The sequence below is a fragment of the Canis aureus genome, chromosome 31 (assembly GCF_053574225.1).
Source record: "Canis aureus isolate CA01 chromosome 31, VMU_Caureus_v.1.0, whole genome shotgun sequence".
NCBI lineage: Eukaryota > Metazoa > Chordata > Mammalia > Carnivora > Canidae > Canis > Canis aureus.
This window is the reverse complement of record NC_135641.1, coordinates 1,982,354-2,007,054: the sequence shown is the minus strand read 5'-3', so window position 1 is coordinate 2,007,054 and position 24,701 is coordinate 1,982,354. Positions and strand designations below refer to the sequence as shown.

Sequence of the window (24,701 nt, the reverse complement as noted above, 5' to 3'; positions counted from 1 at the left end):
GGGTTCTGCCCTGTCCTCAGCTCTCTCAGGGAAGCATGTCTTGAAGCCAGCTAGCTGTCAACTAGCTGCATTCCTATGGCAGTGAGAAGGTAGCAGTATTCTGAGTCAGGAGGTTCCAAGATTACCAGTCGACTGCACCTGGGGATACCCTCCAGGTCTGCATTGTTACCCTGCGTCTCAGAAGCCTCTGGCAAACGTCTCTGCTGAAGACCTGCGAAACTCACTCTGCAGGCAATGTGGAACTGTAAGGGACTGAGGCTGAGCTCAACTCTCAGAAGTAAGATGGTTTTGGACAAGGCGTTCAGCTACCCTCTCACGTATGGAACTTAGTATGTAGCACCAGTCTACCACAGGAATTACTAGGAAATCGCTGAACTGAGGTTGGAGGCACTAGTCTTGTGTGCCGGGTGATTCCAATTACCTCTCCAGCACTTCCGTCAAACAGCGAGCCTAGGCCTTTTAGAAGCCAAGGGTACCAGCAGGCTGGATGTGGAGGTACAGGCCATAAGCTCAACTCTCAGAAGTGTGTATGCACGGGGGGCAGATGTCTGCTACCCACTCGGACATGGGAGTTGGAACCTAGCTACACTGTGATTGAAGAAGGCCATTGGCAATCGCTGTATTCAACTCAGATACACGGGAGTTCAGGCCCAGTGCTCACACATGCTTTTCCCGCAACCTCTCCCAGCCACTAACATAAGGATGTTAGCAGCTACTCCTAGAGTCAGGCAGGATGCGGGAGAGTTCTGCCCTGTCCTCAGCTCTCACAGGGAAGCATGTCTTGAAGCCAGCTGTCAACTAGCTGCATTCCTATGGCAGTGAGAAGGTAGCAGTACTCTGAGTCAGGAGGTTCCAAGATTACCACTCTACTGCACCTGGAGATACCCTCCAGGTCTGCATTGTTAACTTGTACTCAGAAGCCTCTGGCAATCGTCTCTGGTGAAGACGTGTGAAACTCACTCTGCAGGCAGTGTGGAACTGTGAGGGACTGAGGGTGGGCTCATCTCTCAGAAGTAAGATGCTTTTGGACAAGGCGTTCAGCTACCATCTCACATATGGAACTTAGTATGTAGCACCTGTCTACCACAAGAATTACTGGGAAATCGTGAATTGAGCTTGGAGGCACTCGTCTTGTGTGCCGGGAGATTCCAATTACCTCTCCCAGCACTTCCGTCAAACAGCGAGCCTAGGCCTTTTAGAAGCCAAGGGTACCAGCAGGCTGGATGTGGAGGTACAGGCCATAAGCTCAACTCTCAGAAGTGTGTATGCATGGGAGGCAGATGTCTGCTACTCGCTCGTACATGGGATTTGGAATCTAGCTACACTCTGGTTGAGGAAAGCCTTTGGAAATCGATGTATTCAACTCAGATACACGGGAGAGCAGGCCCAGTGCTCACACATGCTTTTCCCGCAACCTCTCCCAGCCACTAACATTAGGATGTTAGCAGCTACTCCTACAGTCAGGCAGCATGCGGGAGGGTTCTGCCCTGTCCTCAGCTCTCTCAGGGAAGCATGTCTTGAAGCCAGCTAGCTGTCAACTAGCTGCATTCCTATGGCAGTGAGAAGGTAGCAGTATTCTGAGTCAGGAGGTTCCAAGATTACCAGTCGACTGCACCTGGGGATACCCTCCAGGTCTGCATTGTTACCCTGCGTCTCAGAAGCCTCTGGCAAACGTCTCTGCTGAAGACCTGCGAAACTCACTCTGCAGGCAATGTGGAACTGTAAGGGACTGAGGCTGAGCTCAACTCTCAGAAGTAAGATGGTTTTGGACAAGGCGTTCAGCTACCCTCTCACGTATGGAACTTAGTATGTAGCACCAGTCTACCACAGGAATTACTAGGAAATCGCTGAACTGAGCTTGGAGGCACTAGTCTTGTGTGCCGGGTGATTCCAATTACCTCTCCCAGCACTTCCGTCAAACAGCGAGCCTAGGCCTTTTAGAAGCCAAGGGTACCAGCAGGCTGGATGTGGAGGTACAGGACATAAGCTCAACTCTCAGAAGTGTGTATTCATGGGAGGCAGATGTCTGCCACCCACTCGGACATGGGAGTTGGAACCTAGCTACACTGTGATTGAAGAAGGCCATTGGAAATCGCTGTATTCAACTCAGATACACGGGAGTTCAGGCCCAGTGCTCACACATGCTTTTCCCGCAACCTCTCCCAGCCACTAACATAAGGATGTTAGCAGCTACTCCTACAGTCAGGCAGGATGCGGGAGGGTTCTGCCCTGTCCTCAGCTCTCACAGGGAAGCATGTCTTGAAGCCAGCTGTCAACTAGCTGCATTCCTATGGCAGTGAGAAGGTAGCAGTACTCTGAGTCAGGAGGTTCCAAGATTACCACTCTACTGCACCTGGAGATACCCTCCAGGTCTGCATTGTTAACTTGTACTCAGAAGCCTCTGGCAATCGTCTCTGGTCAAGACGTGTGAAATTCACTCTGCAGGCAGTGTGGAACTGTGAGGGACTGAGTGTGGGCTCAACTCTCAGAAGTAAGATGCTTTTGGACAAGGCGTTCAGCTACCATCTCACATATGGAACTTAGTATGTACCACCTGTCTACCACAAGAATTACTGGGAAATCGTGAATTGAGCTTGGAGGCACTCGTCTTGTGTGCCGGGAGATTCCAATTACCTCTCCCAGCACTTCCGTCAAACAGCGAGCCTAGGCATTTTAGAAGCCAAGGGTACCAGCAGGCTGGATGTGGAGGTACAGGCCATAAGCTCAACTCTCAGAAGTGTGTATGCATGGGAGGCAGATGTCTGCTACCCGCTCGTACATGGGATTTGGAACCTAGCTACACTCTGGTTGAGGAAAGTCGTTGGAAATCGCTGTATTCAACTCAGATACACGGGAGTTCAGGCCCAGTGCTCACTCATGCTTTTCCCGCAACCTCTCCCAGCCACTAACATTAGGATGTTAGCAGCTACTCCTACAGTCAGGCAGCATGCGGGAGGGTTCTGCCCTGTCCTCAGCTCTCTCAGGGAAGCATGTCTTGAAGCCAGCTAGCTGTCAACTAGCTGCATTCCTATGGCAGTGAGAAGGTAGCAGTATTCTGAGTCAGGAGGTTCCTAGATTACCAGTCGACTGCACCTGGGGATACCCTCCAGGTCTGCATTGTTACCCTGCGTCTCAGAAGCCTCTGGCAAACGTCTCTGCTGAAGACCTGCGAAACTCACTCTGCAGGCAGTGTGGAACTGTGAGGGACTGAGGCTGAGCTCAACTCTCAGAAGTAAGATGGTTTTGGACAAGGCGTTCAGCTACCCTCTCACGTATGGAACTTAGAATGTAGCACCAGTCTACCACAGGAATTACTAGGAAATCGCTGAACTGAGCTTGGAGGCACTAGTCTTGTGTGCCGGGTGATTCCAATTACCTCTCCCAGCACTTCCGTCAAACAGCGAGCCTAGGCCTTTTAGAAGCCAAGGGTACCAGCAGGCTGGATGTGGAGGTACAGGCCATAAGCTCAACTCTCAGAAGTGTTTATGCATGGGGGGCAGATGTCTGCTACCCACTCGGACATGGGAGTTGGAACCTAGCTACACTGTGATTGAAGAAGGCCATTGGAAATCGCTGTATTCAACTCAGATACACGGGAGTTCAGGCCCAGTGCTCACACATGCTTTTCCCGCAACCTCTCCCAGCCACTAACATAAGGATGTTAGCAGCTACTCCTACAGTCAGGCAGGATGCGGGAGGGTTCTGCCCTGTCCTCAGCTCTCACAGGGAAGCATGTCTTGAAGCCAGCTGTCAGCTAGCTGCATTCCTATGGCAGTGAGAAGGTAGCAGTACTCTGAGTCAGGAGGTTCCAAGATTACCACTCTACTGCACCTGGAGATACACTCCAGGTCTGCATTGTTAACTTGTACTCAGAAGCCTCTGGCAATCGTCTCTGGTGAAGACGTGTGAAACTCACTCTGCAGGCAGTGTGGAACTGTGAGGGACTGAGGGTGGGCTCAACTCTCAGAAGTAAGATGGTTTTGGGCAAGGCGTTCAGCTACCTTCTCACATATGGAACTTAGTATGTAGCACCTGTCTACCACAAGAATTACTGGGAAATCGTGAATTGAGCTTGGAGGCACTCGTCTTGTGTGCCGGGTGATTCCAATTACCTCTCCCAGCACTTCCGTCAAACAGCGAGCCTAGGCCTTTTAGAAGCCAAGGGTACCAGCAGGCTGGATGTGGAGGTACAGGCCATAAGCTCAACTCTCAGAAGTGTGTATGCATGGGAGGCAGATGTCTGCTACCCGCTCGTACATGGGATTTTGAACCTAGCTACACTCTGGTTGAGGAAAGTCGTTGGAAATCGCTGTATTCAACTCAGATACACGGGATTTCAGGCCCAGTGCTCACACATGCTTTTCCCGCAACCTCTCCCAGCCACTAACATTAAGATGTTAGCAGCTACTCCTACAGTCAGGCAGCATGCGGGAGGGTTCTGCCCTGTCCTCAGCTCTCACAGCGAAGCATGTCTTGAAGCCAGCCTTCAACTAGCTGCATTCCTCTGCAGTGAGAAGGTAGCAGTACTCTGAGTCAGGAGGTTCCAAGACACCACTCTACTGCACCTAGAGATACCCTCCAGGTCTGCATTGTTAACTTTTACTCAGAAGCCTCTGGGAATCGTCTCTGGTGAAGACATGTGAAACTCACTCTGCAGGCAGTGTGGAACTGTGAGGGACTCAAGGTGGGCTCAACTCTCAGAAGTAAGATGCTTTTGGACAAGGCGTTCAGCTACCTTCTCACATATGGAACTTAGTATGTAGCATCTGTCTACCACAAGAATTACTGGGAAATCGTGAATTGAGCTTGGAGGCACTCGTCTTGTGTGCCGGGAGATTCCAATTACCTCTCCCAGCACTTCCGTCAAACAGCGAGCCTAGGCCTTTTAGAAGCCAACGGTACCAGCAGGCTGGATGTGGAGGTACAGGCCATAAGCTCAACTCTCAGAAGTGTGTATGCATGGGAGGCAGATGTCTGCTACCCGCTCGTACATGGGATTTGGAACCTAGCTACACTCTGGTTGAGGAAAGCCGTTGGAAATCGCTGTATTCAACTCAGATACACGGGAGTTCAGGCCCAGTGCTCACACATGCTTTTCGCGCAACCTCTCCCAGCCACTAACATTAGGATGTTAGCAGCTACTCCTACAGTCAGGCAGCATGCGGGAGGGTCTGCCGTGTCCTCAGCTCTCTCATGGAAGCATGTCTTAAAGCCAGCTAGCTGTCAACTAGCTGCATTCCTATGGCAGTGAGAAGGTAGCAGTATTCTGAGTCAGGAGGTTCCAAGATTACCAGTCGACTGCACCTGGGGATACCCTCCAGGTCTGCATTGTTACCCTGCGTCTCAGAAGCCTCTGGCAAACGTCTCTGCTGAAGACCTGCGAAACTCACTCTGCAGGCAGTGTGGAACTGTGAGGGACTGAGTGTGAGCTCAACTCTCAGAAGTAAGATGATTTTGGACAAGGCGTTCAGATACCTTCTCACATATGGAACTTAGTATGTAGCACCTGTCTACCACAAGAATTACTGGGAAATCGTGAATTGAGCTTGGAGGCACTCGTCTTGTGTGCCGGGAGATTCCAATTACCTCTCCCAGCACTTCCGTCAAACAGCGAGCCTAGGCCTTTTAGAAGCCAAGGGTACCAGCAGGCTGGATGTGGAGGTACAGGCCATAAGCTCAACTCTCAGAAGTGTGTATGCATGGGAGGCAGATGTCTGCTGCCCGCTCGTACCTGGGATTTGGATAGAGGACGTATCAGATATTAAACTGATAAGAACAGATACTACACTTGATCTTAGCCAAAAGGCCGAGAAGCGATTCGTACCTGGGATTTGGAACCTAGCTACACTCTGGATGAGGAAAGCCGTTGGAAATCGCTGTATTCAACTCAGATACACGGGAGTTCAGGCCCAGTGCTCACACATGCTTTTCCCGCAACCTCTCCCAGCCACTAACATTAGGATGTTAGCAGCTACTCCTACAGTCAGGCAGCATGCGGGAGGGTTCTGCCCTGTCCTCAGCTCTCTCATGGAAGCATGTCTTGAAGCCAGCTAGCTGTCAACTAGCTGCATTCCTATGGCAGTGAGAAGGTAGCTGTATTCTGAGTCAGGAGGTTCCAAGATTACCAGTCTACTGCACCTGGGGATACCCTCCAGGTCTGCATTGTTACCCTGCGTCTCAGAAGCCTCTGGCAAACGTCTCTGCTGAAGACCTGCGAAACTCACTCTGCAGGCAGTGTGGAACTTTGAGGGACTGAGGGTGAGCTCAACTCTCAGAAGTAAGATGGTTTTGGACAAGGCGTTCAGCTACCCTCTCACGTATGGAACTTAGAATGTAGCACCAGTCTACCACAGGAATTACTAGGAAATCGCTGAACTGAGCTTGGAGGCACTAGTCTTGTGTGCCGGGTGATTCCAATTACCTCTCCCAGCACTTCCGTCAAACAGAGAGCCTAGGCCTTTTAGAAGCCAAGGGTACCAGCAGGCTGGATGTGGAGGTACAGGCCATAAGCTCAACTCTCAGAAGTGTGTATGCATGGGAGGCAGATGTCTGCTACCCACTCGGACATGGGAGTTGGAACCTAGCTACACTGTGATTGAAGAAGGCCATTGGAAATCGCTGTATTCAACTCAGATACACGGGAGTTCAGGCCCAGTGCTCACAGATGCTTTTCCCGCAACCTCTCCCAGCCACTAACATAAGGATGTTAGCAGCTACTCCTACAGTCAGGCAGGATGCGGGAGGGTTCTGCCCTGTCCTCAGCTCTCAAAGGGAAGCATGTCTTGAAGCCAGCTGTCAACTAGCTGCATTCCTATGGCAGTGAGAAGGTAGCAGTACTCTGAGTCAGCAGGTTCCAAGATTACCACTCTACTGCACCTGGAGATACCCTCCAGGTCTGCATTGTTAACTTGTACTCAGAAGCCTCTGGCAATCGTCTCTGGTGAAGACGTGTGAAACTCACTCTGCAGGCAGTGTGGAACTGTTAGGGACTGAGGGTGAGCTCAACTCTCAGAAGTAAGATGCTTTTGGAAAAGGCGTTCAGCTACCTTGTCACATATGGAACTTAGTATGTAGCACCTGTCTACCACAAGAATTACTGGGAATTCGTGAATTGAGCTTGGAGGCACCTGTCTTGTGTGCCGGGAGATTCCAATTACCTCTCCCAGCACTTCCGTCAAACAGCGAGCCTAGGCCTTTTAGAAGCCAAGTGTATCAGCAGGCTGGATGTGGAGGTACAGGCCATAAGCTCAACTCTCAGAAGTGTGTATGCATGGGAGGCAGATGTCTGCTACCCGCTCGTACATGGGATTTGGAACCTAGCTACACTCTGGTTGAGGAAAGCCGTTGGAAATCGCTGTATTCAACTCAGACACACGGGAGTTCAGACCCAGTGCTCACACATGCTTTTCCCGCAACCTCTCCCAGCCACTAACATTAGGATGTTAGCGGCTACTCCTACAGTCAGGCAGCATGCGGGAGGGTTCTGCCCTGCCTCATCTCTCTCAGGGAAGCATGTCTTGAGCCAGCTATCTGTCAACTAGCTGCATTCCTATGGCAGTGAGAAGGTAGCAGTATTCTGAGTCAGGAGGTTCCAAGATTACCAGTCGACTGCACGTGAGGATACCACCCAGGTCTGCATTGTTACCCTGCGTCTTAGAAGCCTCTGGCAAACGTCTCTGCTGAAGACCTGCGAAACTCACTCTGCAGGCAGTGTGGAACTGTGAGGGACTGAGGGTGAGCTCAACTCTCAGAAGTAAGATGGTTTTGGACAAGGCGTTCAGCTACCCTGTCACGTATGGAACTTAGTATGTAGCACCAGTCTACCACAGGAATTACTAGGAAATCGCTGAACTGAGCTTGGAGGCACTAGTCTTGTGTGCCGCGTGATTCCAGTTACTTCTCTCAGCACTTCCGTCAAACAGCGAATGTAGGCCTTTTAGAAGCCAAGGGTACCAGCAGGCTGGATGTGGAGGTACAGGTCATAAGCTCAACTCTCAGAAGCGTGTATGCATGGGAGGCAGATGTCTGCTACCCACTCGGACATGGGAGTTGGAAACTAGCTACACTGTGATTGAAGAAGGCCATTGGAAATCGCTGTATTCAACTCAGATACACGGGAGTTCAAGACCAGTGCTCACACATGCTTTTCCCGCAAGCTCTCCCAGCCACTAACATAAGGATGTTAGCAGCTACTCCTACAGTCAGGCAGGATGCGGGAGGTTTCTGCCCTGTCCTCAGCTCTCACAGGGAAGCATGTCTTGAAGCCAGCTGTCAACTAGCTGCATTCCTATGGCAGTGAGAAGGTAGCAGTACTCTGAGTCAGGAGGTTCCAAGATTACCACTCTACGGCACCTGGAGATACCCTCCAGGTCTGCATTGTTAACTTGTACTCAGAAGCCTCTGGCAATCGTCTCTGGTGAAGACGTGTGAAACTCACTCTGCAGGCAGTGTGGAACTGTGAGGGACTGAGGGTGGGCTCAACACTCAGAAGTAAGATGCTTTTGGACAAGGCTTTCAGCTACCATCTCACATATGGAACTTAGTATGTAGCACCTGTCTACCACAAGAATTACTGGGAAATCGTGAATTGAGCTTGGAGGCACTCGTCTTGTGTGCCGGGAGATTCCAATTACCTCTCCCAGCACTTCCGTCAAACAGCGAGCCTAGGCATTTTAGAAGCCAAGGGTACCAGCAGGCTGGATGTGGAGGTACAGGCCATAAGCTCAACTCTCAGAAGTGTGTATGCATGGGAGGCAAATGTCTGCTACCCGCTCGTACATGGGATTTGGAATCTAGCTACACTCTGGTTGAGGAAAGCCGTTGGAAATCGCTGTATTCAACTCAGATACACGGGAGTTCAGGCCCAGTGCTCACACATTCTTTTCGCGCAACCTCTCCCAGCCACTAACATTAGGATGTTAGCAGCTACTCCTACAGTCAGGCAGCATGCGGGAGGGTTCTGCCCTGTCCTCAGCTCTCTCAGGGAATCATGTCTTGAAGCCAGCTAGCTGTCAACTAGCTGCATTCCTATGGCAGTGAGAAGGTAGCAGTATTCTGAGTCAGGAGGTTCCAAGATTACCAGTCGACTGCACCTGGGGATACCCTCCAGGTCTGCATTGTTACCCTGCGTCTCAGAAGCCTCTGGCAAACGTCTCTGCTGAAGACCTGCGAAACTCACTCTGCAGGCAGTGTGGAACTGTGAGGGACTGAGGCTGAGCTCAACTCTCAGAAGTAAGATGCTTTTGGACAAGGCGTTCAGCTACCCTCTCAGGTATGGAACTTAGTATGTAGCACCAGTCTACCACAGGAATTACTAGGAAATCGCTGAACTGAGCTTGGAGGCACTAGTCTTGTGTGCCGGGTGATTCCAATTACCTCTCCCAGCACTTCCGTCAAACAGCGAGCCTAGGCCTTTTAGAAGCCAAGGGTACCAGCAGGCTGGATGTGGAGGTACAGGCCATAAGCTCAACTCTCAGAAGTGTGTATGCATGGGAGGCAGATGTCTGCTACCCACTCGGACATGGGAGTTGGAACCTAGCTACACTGTGATTGAAGAAGGCCATTGGAAATCGCTGTATTCAACTCAGATACACGGGAGTTCAGGCCCAGTGCTCACACATGCTTTTCCCGCAACCTCTCCCAGCCACTAACATAAGGATGTTAACAGCTACTCCTACAGTGAGGCAGGATGCGGGAGGGTTCTGCCCTGTCCTCAGCTCTCAAAGGGAAGCATGTCTTGAAGCCAGCTGTCAACTAGCTGCATTCCTATGGCAGTGAGAAGGTAGCAGTACTCTGAGTCAGGAGGTTCCAAGATTACCACTCTACTGCACCTGGAGATAACCTCCGGGTCTGCATTGTTAACTTGTACTCAGAAGTCTCTGGCAATCGTCTCTGGTGAAGACGTGTGAAACTCACTCTGCAGGCAGTGTGGAACTGTGAGGGACTCAAGGTGGGCTCAACTCTCAGAAGTAAGATGCTTTTGGACAAGGCGTTCAGCTACCTTCTCACATATGGAACTTAGTATGTAGCACCTGTCTACCACAAGAATTACTGGGAAATCGTGAATTGAGCTTGGAGGCACTCGTCTTGTGTGCCGGGAGATTCCAATTACCTCTCCCAGCACTTCCGTCAAACAGCGAGCCTAGGCCTTTTAGAAGCCAACGGTACCAGCAGGCTGGATGTGGAGGTACAGGCCATAAGCTCAACTCTCAGAAGTGTGTATGCATGGGAGGAGGATGTCTACTACCCGCTCGTACATGGGATTTGGAACCTAGCTACACTCTGGTTGAGGAAAGCCGTTGGAAATCGCTGTATTCAACTCAGATACACGGGAGTTCAGGCCCAGTGCTCACACATGCTTTTCGCGCAACCTCTCCCAGCCACTAACATTAGGATGTTAGCAGCTACTCCTACAGTCAGGCAGCATGCGGGAGGGTTCTGCCGTGTCCTCAGCTCTCTCATGGAAGCATGTCTTAAAGCCAGCTAGCTGTCAACTAGCTGCATTCCTATGGCAGTGAGAAGGTAGCAGTATTCTGAGTCAGGAGGTTCCAAGATTACCAGTCGACTGCACCTGGGGATACCCTCCCGGTCTGCATTGTTACCCTGCGTCTCAGAAGCCTCTGGCAAACGTCTCTGCTGAAGACCTGCGAAACTCACTCTGCAGGCAGTGTGGAACTGTGAGGGACTGAGTGTGAGCTCAACTCTCAGAAGTAAGATGATTTTGGACAAGGCGTTCAGCTACCTTCTCACATATGGAACTTAGTATGTAGCACCTGTCTACCACAAGAATTACTGGGAAATCGTGAATTGAGCTTGGAGGCACTCGTCTTGTGTGCCGGGAGATTCCAATTACCTCTCCCAGCACTTCCGTCAAACAGCGAGCCTAGGCCTTTTAGAAGCCAAGGGTACCAGCAGGCTGGATGTGGAGGTACAGGCCATAAGCTCAACTCTCAGAAGTGTGTATGCATGGGAGGCAGAGGTCTGCTGCCCGCTCGTACCTGGGATTTGGATAGAGGACGTATCAGATATTAAACTGATAAGAACAGATACTACACTTGATCTTAGCCAAAAGGCCGAGAAGCGATTCGTACCTGGGATTTGGAACCTAGCTACACTCTGGTTGAGGAAAGCCGTTGGAAATCGCTGTATTCAACTCAGATACACGGGAGTTCAGGCCCAGTGCTCACACATGCTTTTCCCGCAACCTCTCCCAGCCACTAACATTAGGATGTTAGCAGCTACTCCTACAGTCAGGCAGCATGCGGGAGGGTTCTGCCCTGTCCTCAGCTCTCTCATGGAAGCATGTCTTGAAGCCAGCTAGCTGTCAACTAGCTGCATTCCTATGGCAGTGAGAAGGTAGCTGTATTCTGAGTCAGGAGGTTCCAAGATTACCAGTCTACTGCACCTGGGGATACCCTCCAGGTCTGCATTGTTACCCTGCGTCTCAGAAGCCTCTGGCAAACGTCTCTGCTGAAGACCTGCGAAACTCACTCTGCAGGCAGTGTGGAACTTTGAGGGACTGAGGGTGAGCTCAACTCTCAGAAGTAAGATGGTTTTGGAGAAGGCGTTCAGCTACCCTCTCACGTATGGAACTTAGAATGTAGCACCAGTCTACCACAGGAATTACTAGGAAATCGCTGAACTGAGCTTGGAGGCACTAGTCTTGTGTGCCGGGTGATTCCAATTACCTCTCCCAGCACTTCCGTCAAACAGAGAGCCTAGGCCTTTTAGAAGCCAAGGGTACCAGCAGGCTGGATGTGGAGGTACAGGCCATAAGCTCAACTCTCAGAAGTGTGTATGCATGGGAGGCAGATGTCTGCTACACACTCGGACATGGGAGTTGGAACCTAGCTACACTGTGATTGAAGAAGGCCATTGGAAATCGCTGTATTCAACTCAGATACACGGGAGTTCAGGCCCAGTGCTCACAGATGCTTTTCCCGCAACCTCTCCCAGCCACTAACATAAGGATGTTAGCAGCTACTCCTACAGTCAGGCAGGATGCGGGAGGGTTCTGCCCTGTCCTCAGCTCTCACAGGGAAGCATGTCTTGAAGCCAGCTGTCAACTAGCTGCATTCCTATGGCAGTGAGAAGGTAGCAGTACTCTGAGTCAGCAGGTTCCAAGATTACCACTCTACTGCACCTGGAGATACCCTCCAGGTCTGCATTGTTAACTTGTACTCAGAAGCCTTTGGCAATCGTCTCTGGTGAAGACGTGTGAAACTCACTCTGCAGGCAGTGTGGAACTGTTAGGGACTGAGGGTGAGCTCAACTCTCAGAAGTAAGATGCTTTTGGAAAAGGCGTTCAGCTACCTTGTCACATATGGAACTTAGTATGTAGCACCTGTCTACCAAAAGAATTACTGGGAATTCGTGAATTGAGCTTGGAGGCACCTGTCTTGTGTGCCGGGAGATTCCAATTACCTCTCCCAGCACTTCCGTCAAACAGCGAGCCTAGGCCTTTTAGAAGCCAAGTGTATCAGCAGGCTGGATGTGGAGGTACAGGCCATAAGCTCAACTCTCAGAAGTGTGTATGCATGGGAGGCAGATGTCTGCTACCCGCTCGTACATGGGATTTGGAACCTAGCTACACTCTGGTTGAGGAAAGCCGTTGGAAATCGCTGTATTCAACTCAGACACACGGGAGTTCAGACCCAGTGCTCACACATGCTTTTCCCGCAACCTCTCCCAGCCACTAACATTAGGATGTTAGCGGCTACTCCTACAGTCAGGCAGCATGCGGGAGGGTTCTGCCCTGCCTCATCTCTCTCAGGGAAGCATGTCTTGAGCCAGCTATCTGTCAACTAGCTGCATTCCTATGGCAGTGAGAAGGTAGCAGTATTCTGAGTCAGGAGGTTCCAAGATTACCAGTCGACTGCACGTGAGGATACCACCCAGGTCTGCATTGTTACCCTGCGTCTTAGAAGCCTCTGGCAAACGTCTCTGCTGAAGACCTGCGAAACTCACTCTGCAGGCAGTGTGGAACTGTGAGGGACTGAGGGTGAGCTCAACTCTCAGAAGTAAGATGGTTTTGGACAAGGCGTTCAGCTACCCTGTCACGTATGGAACTTAGTATGTAGCACCAGTCTACCACAGGAATTACTAGGAAATCGCTGAACTGAGCTTGGAGGCACTAGTCTTGTGTGCCGCGTGATTCCAGTTACTTCTCTCAGCACTTCCGTCAAACAGCGAATGTAGGCCTTTTAGAAGCCAAGGGTACCAGCAGGCTGGATGTGGAGGTACAGGTCATAAGCTCAACTCTCAGAAGCGTGTATGCATGGGAGGCAGATGTCTGCTACCCACTCGGACATGGGAGTTGGAAACTAGCTACACTGTGATTGAAGAAGGCCATTGGAAATCGCTGTATTCAACTCAGATACACGGGAGTTCAAGACCAGTGCTCACACATGCTTTTCCCGCAACCTCTCCCAGCCACTAACATTAGGGTGTTAGCAGCTACTCCTACAGTCAGGCAGCATGCGGGAGGGTTCTGCCCTGTCCTCAGCTCTCTCAGGGAAGCATGTCTTGAAGCCAGCTAGCTGTCAACTAGCTGCATTCCTATGGCAGTGAGAAGGTAGCAGTATTCTGAGTCAGGAGGTTCCAAGATTACCAGTCGACTGCACCTGGGGATACCCTCCAGGTCTGCATTGTTACCCTGCGTGTCAGAAGCCTCTGGCAAACGTCTCTGCTGAAGACCTGCGAATCTCACTCTGCAGGCAGTGTGGAACTGTGAGGGACTGAGGGTGAGCTCAACTCTCAGAAGTAAGATGGTTTTGGACAAGGCGTTCAGCTACCCTCTCACTTATGGAACTTAGTTGTAGCACCAGTCTACCACAGGAATTACTACGAAATCGCTGAACTGAGCTTGGAGGCACTAGTCTTGTGTGCCGGGTGATTCCAATTACCTCTCCCAGCACTTCCGTCAAACAGCGAGCCTAGGCCTTTTAGAAGCCAAGGGTACCAGCAGGCAGGTTGTGGAGGTACAGGCGATAAGCTCAACTCTCAGAAGGGTATATGCATGGGAGGCAGATGTCTGCTACCCACTCGGACATGGGAGTGGGAAACCAGCTACACTGTGATTGAAGAAGGCCATTGGAAATCGCTGTATTCAACTCAGATACACGGGAGTTCAGGCCCAGTGCTCACACATGCTTTTCCCGCAACCTCACCCAGCCACTAACATAAGGATGTTAGCAGCCACTCGTACAGTCAGGCAGGATGCGGGAGGGTTCTGCCCTGTCCTCAGCTCTCACAGGGAAGCATGTGTTGAAGCCAGCTGTCAACTAGCTGCATTCCTATGGCAGTGAGAAGGTAGCAGTACTCTGAGTCAGGAGGTTCCAAGATTACCACTCTACTGCACCTGGAGATACCCTCCAGGTCGGCATTGTTAACTTGTACTCAGAAGCCTCTGGCAATCGTCTCTGGTGAAGACGTGTGAAACTCACTCTGCAGGCAGTGTGGAACTGTGAGGGACTGAGGGTGGGCTCAACTCTCAGAAGTAAGATGCTTTTGGACAAGGCGTTCAGCTACCATCTCACATATGGAACTTAGTATGTAGCCCCTGTCTACCACAAGAATTACTGGGAAATCGTGAATTGAGCTTGGAGGCACTCGTCTTGTGTGCCGGGAGATTCCAATTACCTCTCCCAGCACTTCCGTCAAACAGCGAGCCTAGGCCTTTTGGAAGCCAAGGGTACCAGCAGGCTGGATGTGGAGGTACAGGCCATAAGCTCAACTCTCAGAAGTGTGTATGCATGGGAGGCAGATGTCTGCTACCCGCTCGTGCATGGGATTTGGAACCTAGCTACACTCTGGTTGAGGAAAGTCGTTGGAAATCGCTGTATTCAACTCAGATACACGGGAGTTCAGGCCCAGTGCTCACACATGCTTTTCCCGCAACATCTCACGGCCACTAATATTAGGATGTTAGCAGCTACTCCTACAGTCAGGCAGCATGCGGGAGGGTTCTGCCCTGTCCTCAGCTCTCTCAGGGAAGCATGTCTTGAAGCCAGCTAGCTGTCAACTAGCTGCATTCCTATGGCAGTGAGAAGGTAGCAGTATTCTGAGTCAGGAGGTTCCAAGATTACCAGTCGACTGCACCTGGGGATACCCTCCAGGTCTGCATTGTTACCCTGCGTCTCAGAAGCCTCTGGCAAACGTCTCTGCTGAAGACCTGCGAAACTCACTCTTCAGGCAGTGTGGAACTGTGAGTGACTGAGGGTGAGCTCAACTCTCAAAGTAAGATGTTTTTAGACAAGGCGTTCAGCTACCATCTCACATATGGAACTTAGTATGTAGCACCAGTCTACCACAGGAATTACTAGGAAATCGCTGAACTGAGCTTGGAGGCACTAGTGTTCTGTGCCGGGTGATTCCAATAACCTCTCCCAGCACTTCCGTCAAACAGCGAGCCTAGGCCTTTTAGAAGCCAAGTGTACCAGCAGGCTGGATGTGGAGGTACAGGCCATAAGCTCAACTCTCAGAAGTGTGTATGCATGGGAGGCAGATGTCTGCTACCCGCTCGTACATGGGATTTGGAACCTAGCTACACTCTGGTTGAGGAAAGCCGTTGGAAATCGCTGTATTCAACTCAGATACACGGGAGTTCAGGCCCAGTGCTCACACATGCTTTTCCCGCAACCTCTCCCAGCCACTAACATTAGGATGTTAGCAGCTACTCCTACAGTCAGGCAGGATGCGGGAGGGGTCTGCCCTGTCCTCAGCTCTCTCAGGGAAGCATGTCTTGAAGCCAGCTAGCTGTCAACTAGCTGCATTCCTATGGCAGAGAGAAGGTAGCAGTATTCTGAGTCAGGAGGTTCCAAGATTACCAGTCGACTGCACCTGGGGATACCCTCCAGGTCTGCATTGTTACCCTGCGTCTCAGAAACCTCTGGCAAACGTCTCTGCTGAAGACCTGCGAAAATCACTCTGCAGGCAGTGTGGAACTGTGAGGGACTGAGGGTGAGCTCAACTCTCAGAAGTAAGATGGTTTTGGACAAGGCGTTCAGCTACCCTCTCAGGTATGGAACTTAGTATGTAGCAGCAGTCTACCACAGGAATTACTAGGAAATCGCTGAACTGAGCTTGGAGGCACTAGTCTTGTGTGCCGGGTGATTCCAATTAACTCTCCCAGCACTTCCCTCAAACAGCGAGCCTAGGCCTTTTAGAAGCCAAGGGTACCAGCAGGCTGGATGTGGAGGTCCAGGCCATAAGCTCAACTCTCAGAAGTGTGTATGCATGGGAGGCAGATGTCTGCTACCCACTCGGACATGGGATATGGAACCTGGCTACACTCTGATTGATGAAAGCCTTTGGAAATCGCTGTATTCAACTCAGATACACGGGACTTCAGGCCCAGTCCTCACACATGCTTTTCCCGCAACCTCTCCCAGCCACTAACATAATGATGTTAGCAGCTACTCCTACAGTCAGGCAGGATGCGTGAGGGTTCTGCCTTGTCCTCAGCTCTCTCAGGGAAGCATGTCTTGAAGCCAGCTAGCTGTCAACTAGCTGCATTCCTATGGCAGTGAGAAGGTAGCAGTATTCTGAGTCAGGAGGTTCCAATATTACCAGTCGACTGCACCTGGGGATACCCTCCAGGTCTGCATTGTTACCCTGCATCTCAGAAGCCTCTGGCAAAAGTCTCTGCTGAAGACCTGCGAAACTCACTCTGCAGGCAGTGTGGAACTGTGAGGGACTGAGGGTGAGCTCAACTCTCAGAAGTAAGATGGTTTTGGACAAGGCGTTCAGCTACCCTCTAACGTATGGAACTTAGTATGTAGCACCAGTCTACCACAGGAATTACTAGGAAATCGCTGAACTGAGCTTGGAGGCACTAGTCTTGTGTGCCGGGTGATTCCAATTACCTCTCCCAGCACTTCCGACAAATAGCCAGCCTAGGCCTTTTAGAAGCCAAGGGTACCAGCAGGCTGGCTGTGGAGGTACAGGCCATAAGCTCAACTCTCAGAAGTGTGTATGCATGGGAGGCAGATGTCAGCTACCCGCTCGTACATGGGACTTGAAACCTAGCTACACTCTGGTTGAGGAAAGCTGTTGGAAATCGCTGTATTCAACTCAGATACACGGGAGTTCAGGCCCAGTGCTCACACATGCTTTTCCCGCAACCTCTCCCAGCCACTAACATTAGGATGTTAGCAGCTACTCCTACAGTCAGGCAGGATGCGGGAGGGTTCTGCCCTGTCCTCAGCTGTCACAGGGAAGCATGTCTTGAAGCCAGCTGTCAACTAGCTGCATTCCTATGGCAGTGAGAAGGTAGCAGTATTCTGAGTCAGGAGGTTCCATGATTACCAGTCGACTGCACCTGGGGATAACCTCCAGGTCTGCATTTTTACCCTGCTTCTCAGAAGCCTCTGGCAAACGTCTCTGCTGAAGACCTGCGGAACTCACTCTGCAGGCAGTGTGGAACTGTGAGGGACTGAGGCTGAGCTCAACTCTCAGAAGTAAGATGGTTTTGGACAAGGCGTTCAGCTACCCTCTCACGTATGGAACTTAGTATGTAGCACCAGTCTACCACAGGAATTACTAGGAAATCGCTGAACTGAGCTTGGAGGCACTAGTCTTGTGTGCCGGGTGATTCCAATTACCTCTCCCAGCACTTCCGTCAAACAGCGAGCCTAGGCCTTTTAGAAGCCAAGGGTACCAGCAGGCTGCATGTGGAGGTACAGGCCATAAGCTCAACTCTCAGAAGTGTATATGCATGGGAGGCAGATGTCTGCTACCCACTCGGACATGGGAGTTGGAACCTAGCTACACTGTGATTGAAGAAGGCCATTGGAAATCGCTGTATTCAACTCTGATACACGGGAGTTCAGGCCCAGTGCTCACACATGCTTTTCCCGCAATCTCTCCCAGCCACTAACATAAGGATGTTAGCAGCTACTCCTACAGTCAGGCAGGATGCGGTAGGGTTCTGCCGTGTCCTCAGCTCTCACAGGGAAGCATGTCTTGAAGCCAGCTGTCAACTAGCTGCATTCCTATGGCAGTGAGAAGGTAGCAGTACTCTGAGTCAGGAAGTACCAAGAGTACCAGTCTACTGCACCTGGAGTACCCTCCAGGTCTGCATTGTTAACTTGTACTCAGAAGCCTCTGGCAATCGTCTCTGTTGAAGACATGTGAAACTCACTCTGCAGGCAGTGTGGAACTGTGAGGGACTGAGTGTGGGCTCAACTCTCAGAAGTAAGATGCTTTTGGACAAGGCGTTCAGCTACATTCTCACATATGGAGCTTAGTATGTAGCTCCTGTCTACCACAAGAATTACTGGGAAATCGTGAATTGAGCTTGGAGGCACTCGTCTTGTGTGCCGGGAGATTCCAATTACCTCTCCCAGCACTTCCGTCAAATAGCGAGCCTAGGCCTTTTAGAAGCCAAGGGTACCAGCAGGCTGGATGTGGAGGTACAGGCCATAAGCTCAACTCTCAGAAGTGTGTATGCATGGGAGGCAGATGTCTGCTACCCACTCGGACATGGGATATGGAACCTGGCTACACTCTGATAGATGAAAGCCTTTGGAAATCGCTGTATTCAACTCAGATACACGGGAGTTCAGGCCCAGTGCTCACACATGCTTTTCCCGCAACCTCTCCCAGCCACTAACATTAGGATGTTAGCAGCTACACCTCCAGTCAGGCAGCATGCGGGAGGGTTCTGCCCTGTCCTCAGCTCTCACAGGGAAGCATGTCTTGAAGCCAGCTTTCAACTAGCTGCATTCCTATGGCAGTGAGAAGGTAGCAGTATTCTGAGTCAGGAGGTTCCAATATTACCAGTCGACTGCACCTGGGGATACCCTCCAGGTCTGCATTGTTACCCTGCGTCTCAGAAGCCTCTGGCAAACGTCTCTGCTGAAGACCTGCGAAACTCACTCTGCAGGCAGTGTGGAACTGTGAGGGACTGAGGCTGAGCTCAACTCTCAGAAGTAAGATGGTTTTGGACAAGGGGTTCAGCTACCCTCTCACGTATGGAACTTAGTATGTAGCACCAGTCTACCACAGGAATTACTAGGAAATCGCTGAACTGAGCTTGGAGGCACTAGTCTTGTGTGCCGGGTGATTCCAATTACCTCTCCCAGCACTTCCGTCAAACAGCGAGCCTAGGCCTTTTAGAAGCCAAGGGTACCAGCAGGCTGGATGTGGAGGTGCAGGCCATAAGACCAACTCTCAGAAGTGTGTATGCATGGGAGGCAGATGTCTGCTACCCGCTCGGACATGGGAGTTGGAACCTAGCTACACTGTGATTGAAGAAGGCCATTGGAAATCGCTGTATTCAACTCAGATACACGGGAGTTCAGGCCCAGTGCTCACACATGCTTTTCCCGCAACCTCTCCCAGCCACTAACATAAGGATGTTAACAGCTACTCCTACAGTCAGGCAGGATGCGGGAGGGTTCTGCCCTGTCCTCAGCTCTCTCAGGGAAGCATGTCTTGAAGCCAGCTAACTGTCAACTAGCTGCATTCCTATGGCAGTGAGAAGGTAGCAGTATTCTGAGTCAGGAGGTTCCAAGATTACCAGTCGACTGCCCCTGGGGATACCCTCCAGGTCTGCATTGTTACCCTGCGTCTCAGAAGCCTCTGGCAAACGTCTCTGCTGAAGACCTGCGAAACTCACTCTGCAGGCAGTGTGGAACTGTGAGGGACTGAGGGTGAGCTCAACTCTCAGAAGTAAGAAGATTTTGGACAAGGCGTTCAGCTACCCTCTCACGTATGGAACTTAGTATGTAGCACCAGTCTACCACAGGAATTACTAGGAAATCGCTGAACTGAGCTTGGAGGCACTAGTCTTGTGTGCCGGGTGATTCAAATTACCTCTCCCAGCACTTCCGTCAAACAGCGAGCCTAGGCCTTTTAGAAGCCAAGGGTACCAGCAGGCAGGTTGTGGAGGTACAGGCGATAAGCTCAACTCTCAGAAGGGTATATGCATGGGAGGCAGATGTCTGCTACCCACTCGGACATGGGAGTTGGAAACTAGCTACACTGTGATTGAAGAAGGCCATTGGAAATCGCTGTATTCAACTCAGATACAAGGGAGTTCAGGCCCAGTGCTCACACATGCTTTTCCCGCAACCTCACACAGCCACTAACATAAGGATGTTAGCATCTACTCCTACAGTAAGGCAGGATGCGGGAGGGTTCTGCCCTGTCCTCAGCTCTCACAGGGAAGCATGTCTTGAAGCCAGCTGTCAACTAGCTGCATTCCTATGGCAGTGAGAAGGTAGCAGTACTCTGAGTCAGGAGGTTCCAAGATTACCACTCTACTGCACCTGTAGATACCCTCCAGGTCAGCATTGTTAACTTGTACTCAGAAGCCACTGGCAATCGTCTCTGGTGAAGACGTGTGAAACTCACTCTGCAGGCAGTGTGGAAGTGTGAGGGACTGAGGGTGTGCTCAACTCTCAGAAGTAAGATGCTTTTGGACAATGCGTTCAGCTATCTTCTCACATATGGAACTTAGTATGTAGCACCTGTCTACCACAAGAATTACTGGGAAACCGTGAATTGAGCTTGGAGGCACTCGTCTTTTGTGCCGGGAGATTCCAATTACCTCTCCCAGCACTTCCGTCCAACAGCGAGCATAGGCCTTTTAGAAGCCAAGGGTACCAGCAGGCTGGATGTGGAGGTACAGGCCATAAGCTCAACTCTCAGAAGTGTGTATGCATGGGAGGCAGATGTCTGCTACCCGCTCGTACATGGGATTTGGAATCTAGCTACACTCTGGTTGAGGAAAGTCGTTGGAAATCGCTGTATTCAACTCAGATACACGGGAGTTCAGGCCCAGTGCTCACACATGCTTTTCCCGCAACCTCTCCCAGCCACTAACATTAGGATGTTAGCAGCTACACCTACAGTCAGGCAGCATGCGGGAGGGTTCTGCCCTGTCCTCAGCTCTCACAGGGAAGCATGTCTTGAAGCCAGCTGTCAACTAGCTGCATTCCTATGGCAGTGAGAAGGTAGCAGTATTCTGAGTCAGGAGGTTCCAATATTACCAGTCGACTGCACCTGGGGATACCCTCCAAGTCTGCATTGTTACCCTGCGTCTCAGAAGCCTCTGGGAAACGTCTCTGCGAAGACCTGCGAAACTCACTCTGCAGGCAGTGTGGAACTGTGAGGGACTGAGGGTGTGCTCAACTCTCAGAAGTAAGATGGTTTTGGACAAGGCGTTCAGCTACCCTCTCACGTATGGAACTTAGTATGTAGCACCAGTGTACCACAGGAATTACTAGGAAATCGCTGAACTGAGCTTGGAGGCACTAGTCTTGTGTGCCGGGTGATTCCAATTAACTCTCCCAGCACTTCCGTCAAAGAGCGAGCCTAGGCCTTTTAGAAGCCAAAGTTACCAGCAGGCTGGATGTGGAGGTACAGGCCATAAGCTCAACTCTCAGAAGTGTGTATGCATGGGAGGCAGAAGTCTGCTACCCACTCGGACATGGGATTTGGAACCTAGCTACACTGTGATTGAAGAAGGCCATTGGAAATCGCTGTATTCAACTCAGATACACGGGAGTTCAGGCCCAGTGCTCACACATGCTTTTCCCGCAACCTCTCCCAGCCACTAACATAAGGATGTTAGCAGCTACTCCTACAGTCAGGCAGGATGCGGGAGGGTTCTGCCCTGTCCTCAGCTCTCACAGGGAAGCATGTCTTGAAGCCAGCTGTCAACTAGCTGCATTCCTATGGCAGTGAGAAGGTAGCAGTACTCTGAGTCAGGAGGTTCCAAGATTACCACTCTACTGCACCTGGAGATACCCTCCAGGTCTGCATTGTTAACTTGTACTCAGAAGCCTCTGGCAATCTTCTCTGGTGAAGACGTGTGAAACTAACTCTGCAGGCAGTGTGGAAGTGTGAGGGACTGAGGGTGGGCTCAACTCTCAGAAGTAAGATGCTTTTGGACAAGGCGTTCAGAACCCTCTCACATATGGAACTTAGTATGTAGCACCTGTCTACCACAAGAATACTGGGAAATCATGAATTGAGCTTGGAGGCACTCGTCTTGTGTGCCGGGAGATTCGAATTACCTCTCCCAGCACTTCCGTCAAACAGCGAGCCTAGGCCTTTTAGAAGCCAAGGGTACCAGCAGGCTGGATGTGGAGGTACAGGCCATAAGCTCAACTCTCAGAAGTGTGTATGCATGGGAGGCAGATGTCTGCTACCCGCTCGAACATGGGATTTGGAACCTAGCTACACGCTGGTTGAGGAAAGTCGTTGGAAATCTCTGTATTCAACTCAGATACACGGGAGTTCAGGCCCGTGCTCACACATGCTTTTCCCGCAACCTCTCCCAGCCACTAACATTAGGATGTTAGCAGCTACACCTACAGTCAGGCAGCATGCGAGAGGGTTCTGCCCTGTCCTCAGCTCTCACAGGGAAGCATGTCTTGAAGCCAGCTGTCAACTAGCTGCAATCCTATGGCAGTGAGAAGGTAGCAGTATTCTGAGTCAGGAGGTTCCAAGATTACCAGTCTACTGCACCTGGGGATACCCTCCATTTCTGCATTGTTACCCTGCGTCTCAGAAGCCTCTGGCAAACGTCTCTGCTGAAGACCTGCGAAACTCACTCTGCAGGCAGTGTTGAAGTGTGAGGGACTGAGGGTGAGCTCAACTCTCAGAAGTAAGATGGTTTTGGACAAGGCGTTCAGCTACCCTCTCACGTATGGAACATAGTATGTAGCACCAGTCTACCACAGGAATTACTAGGAAATCGCTCAACTGAGCTTGGAGGCACTAGTCTTGTGTGCCGGGTGATTCCAATTACCTCTCCCAGCACTTCCGTCAAACAGCGAGCCTAGGCCTTTTAGAAGCCAAGGGTACCAGCAGGCTGGATGTGGAGGTACAGGCCATAAGCTCAACTCTCAGAAGTGTGTATGCATGGGAGGCAGATGTCTGCTACACACTCGGACATGGGAGTTGGAACCTAGCTACACTGTGATTGAAGAAGGCCATTGGAAATCGCTGTATTCAACTCAGATACACGGGAGTTCAGGCCCAGTGCTCACACATGCTTTTCCCGCAACCTCTCTCACCCACTAACATAAGGATGTTAGCAGCTACTCCTACAGTCAGGCAGGATGCGGGAGGGTTCTGCCTGTCCTCAGCTCTCACAGGGAAGCATGTCTTGAAGCCAGCTGTCAACTAGCTGCATTCCTATGGCAGTGAGAAGTTAGCAGTACTCTGAGTCAGGAGGTTCCAAGATTACCACTCTACTGCACCTGGAGATACCCTCCAGGTCTGCATTGTTAACTTGTACTCAGAAGCCTCTGGCAATCGTCTCTGGTGAAGACGTGTGAAACTCACTCTGCAGGCAGTGTGGAACTGTGAGGGACTGAGGGTGGGCTCAACTCTCAGAAGTAAGATGCTTTTGGACAAGGCGTTCAGCTACCCTCTCACATATGGAACTTAGTATGTAGCACCTGTCTACCACAAGAATTATTGGGAAATCGTGAATTGAGCTTGGAGGCACTCGTCTTGTGTTCCGGGAGATTCCAATTACCTCTCCCAGCACTTCCGTCAAACAGCGGGCCTAGGCTTTTAGAAGCCAAGGGTATCAGCAGGCTGGATGTGGAGGTACAGGCCATAAGCTCAACTCTCAGAAGTGTGTATGCATGGGAGGCAGATGTCTGCTACCCGCTCGTACATGGGATTTGGAACCTAGCTACACTCTGGTTGAGGAAAGTCGTTGGAAATCGCTGTATTCAACTCTGATACACGGGAGTTCAGGCCCAGTGCTCACACATGCTTTTCCCGCAACCTCTCCCACCCACTAACATTAGGATATTAGCAGCTACACCTACAGTCAGGCAGCATGCGGGAGGGTTCTGCCCTGTCCTCAGCTCTCACAGGAAAGCATGTCTTGAAGCCAGCTGTCAACTAGCTGCATTCCTATGGCTGTGAGAAGGTAGCAGTATTCTGAGTCAGGAGGTTCCAAGATTACCAGTCGACTGCACCTGGGGATACCCTCCAGGTCTGCATTGTTACCCTGCGTCTCAGAAGCCTCTGGCAAACGTCTCTGCTGAAGACCTGCGAAACTCACTCTGCAGGCAGTGTGGAACTGTGAGGGACTGAGTGTGAGCTCAACTCTCAGAAGTAAGATGATTTTGGACAAGGCGTTCAGCTACCTTCTCACATATGGAACTTAGTATGTAGCACCTGTCTACCACAAGAATTACTGGGAAATCGTGAATTGAGCTTGGAGGCACTCGTCTTGTGTGCCGGGAGATTCCAATTACCTCTCCCAGCACTTCCGTCAAACAGCGAGCCTAGGCCTTTTAGAAGCCAAGGGTACCAGCAGGCTGGATGTGGAGGTACAGGCCATAAGCTCAACTCTCAGAAGTGTGTATGCATGGGAGGCAGATGTCTGCTGCCCGCTCGTACCTGGGATTTGGATAGAGGACGTATCAGATATTAAACTGATAAGAACAGATACTACACTTGATCTTAGCCAAAAGGCCGAGAAGCGATTCGTACCTGGGATTTGGAACCTAGCTACACTCTGGTTGAGGAAAGCCGTTGGAAATCGCTGTATTCAACTCAGATACACGGGAGTTCAGGCCCAGTGCTCACACATGCTTTTCCCGCAACCTCTCCCAGCCACTAACATTAGGATGTTAGCAGCTACTCCTACAGTCAGGCAGCATGCGGGAGGGTTCTGCCCTGTCCTCAGCTCTCTCATGGAAGCATGTCTTGAAGCCAGCTAG

General features: G+C 51.1%; 3 pseudogenes; all 3 read right to left on the bottom strand.

Moving 5' to 3' along the window:
* Nucleotides 1-5,686: 5,686 nt before the first annotated feature.
* LOC144302762 (U2 spliceosomal RNA) lies at nucleotides 5,687-5,818 on the bottom strand (annotated as a pseudogene).
* A 5,155-nt stretch (nucleotides 5,819-10,973) lies between these two features.
* Nucleotides 10,974-11,084, bottom strand: LOC144302760 (U2 spliceosomal RNA; annotated as a pseudogene).
* A 13,249-nt stretch (nucleotides 11,085-24,333) lies between these two features.
* LOC144302761 (U2 spliceosomal RNA) lies at nucleotides 24,334-24,465 on the bottom strand (annotated as a pseudogene).
* Between the last annotated feature and the right edge of the window lie 236 nt (nucleotides 24,466-24,701).